Source organism: Bidens hawaiensis, unplaced genomic scaffold (genome assembly GCF_021521415.1).
Source record: "Bidens hawaiensis isolate Kalapana, Puna unplaced genomic scaffold, B.hawaiensis_p1.1 tig00043034_1, whole genome shotgun sequence".
In the NCBI taxonomy this organism is placed as follows: domain Eukaryota; kingdom Viridiplantae; phylum Streptophyta; class Magnoliopsida; order Asterales; family Asteraceae; genus Bidens; species Bidens hawaiensis.
This window is the reverse complement of record NW_027497646.1, coordinates 19313-27443: the sequence shown is the minus strand read 5'-3', so window position 1 is coordinate 27443 and position 8131 is coordinate 19313. Positions and strand designations below refer to the sequence as shown.

Here is an 8131-nt window from a genome sequence, read left to right as displayed (position 1 = left end):
CTCGAGCGCCCATTCAATTCTATAACCGCCCTTCTTTCTTAAGTAGCAGCGATGTTGCCACTGATTGGTTTCACCCGCTTCAATTCCCTGTTTGATTTGTTATTTGTATACTTTGATTTGTTGTTGGTATACTCAATTTTGCATACCTTTTTTATTTAGTTGATTTGTTGCTGCATCTAATCCCTAATTCGAACTATGAACAAAAAGTCTATGAATCCCTAACGGGTGATAATTGCTGCATCTAATTGCGTTTTCACCACAAAATTCATAGTAGAAAAATTTTGTGTTTGAAATCTTATGCTTCAATAGGTCCTGATTATTGCCAGGTATGTTATCTAATTTTACTCAATCTTACTTTAAAGTTGTAAAAGTTTTTACTTGATATTTGTTATTCTTGTTGTTATCTTAATAGGTCGAAGAATTTGGGGAAATATTCTTAAATCTGGTAACTAATAGTATACAACAACTGATTCATGTTTAATTGTTTCTATCATGTTAATTTGTTGGAAATTATTAACATTCTGCTTCTATTATAATTTTTTGAATTTTGAATTGTTTCATCAATTAGGCGTAACTGGCCAACATACATTTTAAGCTCATGTGTAGCAAAAAAGGGATGTTGAACCCTATCATGTCAATTATTTCCAGTTCCCCACAGATCAGTGACTTTCCAGGTGACTTTTATTCTTTCTACTCTTCTCTATATTTATTCACATTTGTGCATATGTATGTGATTTCTGTGCGATACTTAACTGACGTCTAATCTAATTATGCATTACTTAACGAGTTACCATATTCAGTTGAACATATTTATTGTGTGTGTTATATGATGGTATCTAAATGGAAGAATGTATTGCTATTATACAACATTATCTCTTTGTAATGTAGGCTTGTAGCTACTTATTCATTATCTAAAGGCTTTATTCTGAGTAGTGATGCTCAAACATATATGCTTGTTACTGTTTTTTTTTCTAATGCCATATGTGATGCATATGGAAGTTTCATGTTATGTGAAAACTTAGTAAATAAGAGAAGTGACACAGGACTAAAGAGGGAGTTAAGTTTTAGGAAACGTAAATTACTAAGTAATGTGATTTAGAAGCGGAGACAGACTATGAAAACATAATTCATTGTGGAAATAATTAAGTTTCTTTTTATTTGAGTTTAGTACATCACTCTCAATTGAGAACTGTTTTTAATATTCTCTCTACCCTTCCTGCCAAGACTGCCACTTTCTCAAAAAAGTTAACATTCTTTAGCATGGAGAATAAACTGATGTAGTGACATGCATGAGATTGCCACAGATCAATTATACTAGATTATGAATGACTACGGTAAAAGTTTAAGATCATAAAGTTGTGTGTGCAGGAAAATAAAGCATACATTTTAAGCATTAAAACACTCGGGGGTATTCCGGTAAATTATCCACGAAGTTTGATCCCGAAAAATAACTTGGATTCGGGGACTCCATCGCCTCCGTTTTATGCGTTTGGTGAAGGCGGGCGGAAAAGTAATGGGACTTTAGATAAAGTGGTGGAGAGAAGGCGGCTAAGAATGATTAAGAACCGAGAGTTGGCTGCACGATCCCGGGCTCGAAAGCAGTTGTTTTTCGTTTTAACAATTTGCATTTGTTATCTTCGAAATTGATTGATATAATGAGAGTGTATGATTTCAAATCAAGTTTGTACACCAGAGTCTGTTAGATCATACAATTCATATAATAAACGAAAAATGGTCATACGGGCCACATGACATTGTCACTGGTCAAATGAGTCATTTTTTATCAGTCAAAGCAACGGGTTATATTATTTGCCTCTCATACGAATCATATGACCATTTTTTGCGGTGTCGTACAACCCCATGTGGCACATTAACTGTGTCTGGACATTATGTTAGTGGTGATTTTTTATAGAAAATCAGTTTATGTATCATGACTAAAGTAAAAGATATAAGTTTTTTTTATACATTTTCACGCGTTTTTTTAATTAATGTTAGTTTTGTATTAAACATAATTACATAAGGGTCATATGATATTTAATTATAATTTGTAAGGTTGTTAAAATAAGAATACACATATATATTGTTTATTAAATTCGTCTCTATTTTGCGTGCTTTTCGTATTATTTTTTTCGCTTAATGGCCCCTTGATTTAATTTGATAGGTGTATACTTTGGAACTGGAAGCCGAAGTTGCAAAACTTAAAGAAATCAACAACGAGCTGCTTAAAAAACAGGTATGTAACCGTAACTTTAATCGTTATTATTATTATTATGTTCATAAACTCGTTTAAAAGTTTGTTATAAGTTATAACTTGTAACCTGCATTTGTTGTTGACCCGTTGACTGATGTGATGTTGTGACTACAGGAAGAGATCATGGAGATGCAGAATAATTAGGTATGTATTCACATATTAATAATAACCTCCAGATTAACTTAAAATCATATTAGAAGTTATTACTTATTAGCAAGTAGGCTTGTCAATGAACTGAACGAACACAAACAAGGGCATGCTTCTGTTCGTTTATTTTACTATAAATGAACACGAACATTTAATCCGACAAATATTTGTGTTCATGTTCGTTCGTTTAATCTTAAATTAACGAGTCGTGCTTTGTACCTCTCAATCTCGACAGTAGGTTTGTATTTTATTTTGTACACCCACTTTCAGTCAATAGCTCATTTGCCCTTCAATAAGGTTTCAAGTGTCCAAGTTCCGTTCTCTTCAAGGGCTCGTATCTCTTTCTTCACGGCTTCTTTCCAATTCTCATCCTACATGGCTTGTTTAAAATGTTTCGGCTCATTTTTTGAGTTAATGGCCGCTAGAAAAGCCTTGTGAGTTTTAGAGAATTTATCATAAGAAATGAAGTTAGCAATGGGATGTACCGTGGAGGTTCCTTGGTTGGATGCGGGTTGTGCGTGGTCGACCGATGGAGGGGAGGTTTACAACAAACTCGTGAAGATGCTTTGGTTGGCTTCGGGTCCTCTTGAATCTGGTCTCAATGGGAACACTATTGTTCTCAACATGGTTTATGGTTTCTTCATGTTGGGCTGATACATGTTCAATAGTGTCGACAACCTGTTCATTTTCAACACTATTGTCCACAACTTGTTCATTCTCAACACTTTGTTGATGGGCCGATGTATGTTCAACATTTTCAAAAATTGGGGCAGGTATGGAAGTTTCTTTGATTGAGCCTTGGTTCAAGATAATAGGCTCTTGACTTTGTGTCACATATAAATGGTCAAAATATTTTGCAGCATCTAAAACTTCTTCACCTGGGGCTGGCCCATTGGCAAGTTCTAAGAAATCATCAGCCCCGATGGTTTTGTTCGAGCCGAAAGGAGCAAATGGAAAATGGGTTTCACAAAATTTTACGTCCCTGCTTATAATTATTTTTTTACCTTTTATGTCATAAATTTTGTAGCCTTTGACTCCTTGAGGATATCCTAAAAAAACACCGGGACTCCCCCTTTCTTCGAATTTATCACCTTTCGTATCGGTGTTTCTATAGTAGGCGAGGCAACCGAAAATTTTCATATGATCATACTCAGGTTTCTTGCCAAATATTAATTCATATGGTGTTTTATTTTCAATGACCGTAGAGGGTAGGCGGTTGATGATATAAGCCGCCGTTAACACACACTCTCCCGAAAAAAGCTTAGGCAAACTTGCTTCAAACCTTAGTGCACGCGCCACCTCGAGTAAATGCCTATGTTTTCTTTCCACAACCCCGTTTTGTTGGGGGTGTGGGGACACGACGTTTCAATCAAAATGCCATTTTTGGTGTAAAAATCTTTCATATGATTTGAGGTGAATTCACCACCGTTATCGCTTCTAATTCTCTTGATAGACTTTCCAAATTGTACTTCTACCATTTTGTGAAAATATATTAGGCATTTGCGTCGTTTTTATACTTAAGAAGAAAAACCCATACGGCTCTACTATAATCGTCAACGATAGTGAGGAAATAATTTGATCGTGAGTATGAAGGGGTACGATAACGTCCTCAAATGTCACAATGGATCAAATCAAAACAATCACTTGTTTTAGAGGAACTAGTAGGAAAAGGAGACCCTTTGTGTTTAGCCTTTGAACAAGAGTCACAATCTTTATTCCAAGATTTAAAATTAATATTATTAAGGAAATCGACCTTATTTAGTTTTTCTTCAGATGCATGACCCAACCTCTTGTGCCACGTGTCAACGGTTGCCCTCATAGCTTTTCTTTCACCTCCAATCATCCCCATACGGTACAAACCATTTTCATATCTACCCGTACCAATCAAGGTCCTCTCGCGTAACCCTTGCATGACACAGAAATCAGGAAAAAAAAGTCACCGCGCATTGGAGGTCATTTGCCAACCGACCAACCGACAACAAATTACAATTAAATGTAGGAACATGCAGAACCCTTTTTATTTTAATTCCTTCTGGTAGGGTGTATTCCCCTCTTCACTCAACGAGAACAACTTCACCATTTGGAATGATAACAGGGGGCTCATATGCAAATTTCTTTTTGTTTTCAAGGATATCGGATCTGTAGGTCATGTGTTCGGTGGCTCCCGAATCCACAACCCAATCTTCGTTTTCTCGCGACTTACCTGCCATATTAGCGGCCGGTTGTGTATCACGTTCAGTGTCATGGCTAATGTTCCCAAAATGCTTCAAGAAGGTTTGGTATTGCTCGTTTGTTAGACTGGGTATGGGGCTTGGTTCAGCCTCGGCACCTGCAGCCATTGGCTTAGTTTTTTTACTCTTTGTCTGTTTGTTTCCGGACCACCAATCTGGGTATCCGATTTTCTTGAAGCAACCATCTTAAGTGTGCCCGTTCCTTCCACAACAATCACACCATTCTATTTCTTCATTCTGTTTCGACCCCTTAGCAATACCCTTATCACGCGCCTGATTAAGGGAACCTTCATGTCGTGTGAAGGCTTTGTATGCAGCGGATTCTGATGGCGGTTTTCTGTTGCAGAAATTGCATCTTGCCTTTCATTTTCGGACACAAGATTATAGGCTGCCCTTAGGGTAGGGGTTGGTTTGGGGTAGTCGGAAGCGTGTACATAGTAGGGTGAGTTTGGGTCTGAAGTCATATCGGCTCCATTTTTTGGGTCTTTGTTATTTGACATGGCGGCGGCTGCCCGTGGGAATTTTCGTGTTAGTGTTTGAGCTGCTTTGATACCATCTTAAATTAACAATGGTACCAAAAGGTTTCTGTGTATTGATTGATTATGATTACATGAGATGTGAAAACCAAATAAATACAAGGGATCAATCTTTAGAAAAGGAAATAGCAAAAACATATGAGTAAATCAAGAGAGAATAATTCAATTATTTAGTAGGTTGACCATGTCCATTATTTAAAAGATGAGCATGTTCACGTTCGTTTATGTCTGTTCATCTAAATTCTAAATGAACAGTTCACGAACATAAATGACTATATAAGAACAAACGTAAACAAACACAAACAAACATAAATGGACATAAATGAGCACACTTAAATGAACACAAACGAACAAATATAAAACACGAAAGTAGATGATTCATCTTTAGTTTCATAAAAAATGAATATAAACGAACGTTCACAAACATAAATGAACGAACGGAACACGTGTTTATGTTCATTAGTTTAATTAAATTAAAACAAACTTTTGTTCATGTTCGTTCGCTTATTAAATGAACACACATAAACGAACTTCCCACCGAACGGTTCATGAACAGTTCACTGAATGTTCGGTTCGTTTACAGGTCTCTTAGCAAGTGTTTGTTAATTTGACTTCCAAAAGTCAACTAATAACTTGTATCATATTATGCATGTAGTGGAGAAGAAACTGCCATGGGGAAACAAAAGACTATGCTTACGAAGAACGTTGACCGGACCTTGGTAGACTGAAGAAGTAATAATAGATTAGGCGAAAAAAATAAAATAAAAAAAACTATATTAATAATAATGGTATTATTAGTATTATTATATTAGGTATGTATGCTTTTATACATATGGGAATGCAATATTGTTAACTGTGTATGTGTGTATGTATTAGGACCAGATTAGCAAGCACGTTATGTTATGTGCAACTTCATTTTGAGAGGCATCCTGTTTGAAAGTTATTGATCATATGTAAACTGTGGTATGAATCTTTGTTTGTACTCTTGTTTTCATTGTTGAAATAATTAAGTTTCTTTTGATTTGGGTTTAGTACATCACTCTCAATTGAGAATTGTTTTTAATATTCTCTCTACCCTTCCTGCCAAGTGCCAAGACTGCCACTTTCTCAAAAAAGCTATCATTCTTTAGCATGGAGAATAAACTGACGTAGTGACATGCATGAGATTGCCACATATCAATTATACTAGATTATGAATGACTACGGTAAATGTTTAAGATCATAAAGTTGTGTGTGCAGGAAAAAAAGCAAGTTATTTGCAAGAAATTCACACAATAATGTCTTCAACGGCTGGTATGTATCATAAAGTTAGTGGTTCTTCATTGTGGAATGCTCTTGACCTGGTTCTTGAAGATGCCATGGATGGACACAAGTTAATACACAAGAGCCAATTTCTTTTAATTATATTGATAAGAATATCAAATAAAGATTTTATGCCTATTATTATAGGTCTTGTAAATAGAGGTGCAAACGAGACGAGCTGCTCGTGAGCTACTCGAGATCGGCTCGCTAAAAAGTTTGAACGAGCCGAGCTTAATCGAGCCCGAGCCTGAGCTCGAGCCTAAAAGTAAGTCAGTTTAATAAACGAGCTTGAGCCCGAGCTTCACTTATCGAGCTCGATTCGGCTCGCGAGTCTAAACGAGCCTGCCATTTGTATACTTTTTTAAAATATATATTTAAAAAAAATTATTTATACACACACATATATATATAGTGTTATAAAAAATAAATAAAAATAACTAAATAATATATATATATATATATTATACAGAAAATTATAATAGAAAAAAATATATAAAAATAACATTCTATATATATATATTAGAGAAAACTATGATTTGCCTCCCTGTGTAATATCGGCATGGGCACTATAAACCACTGAAAACTAAATTGTGCGTGTTGAACCCAACCATTTTCTCGACGTGCTCAGTTTGACACTTTCCGTCAGTTGACCATAGTTGACTGACAGATGACAATGGCATTTTGGTAATCCTCTGTTAGTATTAAGAATACTAATAATTAATAATAATAATAATAATAATAATAATAATAATAATAATTAATAACTTCTTTTTCTCTCTTTATTTCTTTCTTCTTTCTTCTTTTTGTAACTTTCTCTATTCTTTCTTTAACTACCTTCACTTATCCATTTGCCAATCACAGCATTCAAAATAAAGTTAAATTAAGTTATTCATAAGTTAGATCTTCACTTCAATTCCAGACAGACAGCGGTGAGGATTTCTACAGCCGTACGCTTTCCGGCGGCGTTATCACTCTCGTCGCCTCCATCTCCATGTTTCTTCTCTTCTTCTCTGAACTCGGTATCTTATTATTATTATTGGGAGATTATTATCAGTTTTAATTATTGTTTGCATCTAAGGGTTCTCCTTCTTGTTGTAAGGGACTAGTAAATTAGATCATAATAATAACAATAATAATTACAGGCATAATTCACTATTCACTTATTCTTTATTTTATGCTATACGTATTCTCTATGTATTATTTTTAATTAATACTTAAGCTTATGAATAACTTAACTTGAATTTTTTTTAGATGTTGAGATTGGCAAATGGACAACTGATTGAAGTGAAGGTCTATTATTGTATCGGTAGTTCAGCTTAACCGAAATCGGATTGGAGGTCGGTCGGCCGACGGCAAAGAGAAGAGATCGGATTGGCTTTGGATACCTGGTTGAGGAGCGACGATGAGGGAGGATTTGAAGATGCCAAGAACACATACACACACTGTGTGTGAGAGAAAACACCTCAATTCTATGATTTTCTTTTTCTAAATTCTTATATGTATGAAAAAATATGCTATAATATTGTAGAACAAGATTTGATATTTGAATTGTAGATTTTGGACAAGGTTTGAGAAAGCTCCAAATTGAAAAACTAGGGTTCTTGAGGTAAATTTCTCGGTAAGATTTTGAAGTTATTCATCAATCTTGAATATGATGACGAAGA

General features: G+C 35.2%; 1 long non-coding RNA gene across 1 annotated transcript; it reads left to right on the top strand.

The window, feature by feature from the left end:
- Positions 1 to 1146: 1146 nt before the first annotated feature.
- Positions 1147 to 6632, top strand: LOC143594066 (uncharacterized). The gene is made up of 3 exons (XR_013146252.1): positions 1147 to 2233; positions 2366 to 2399; positions 5821 to 6632. It is a non-coding gene; the product is annotated as an uncharacterized LOC143594066 (long non-coding RNA).
- Positions 6633 to 8131: the final 1499 nt, after the last annotated feature.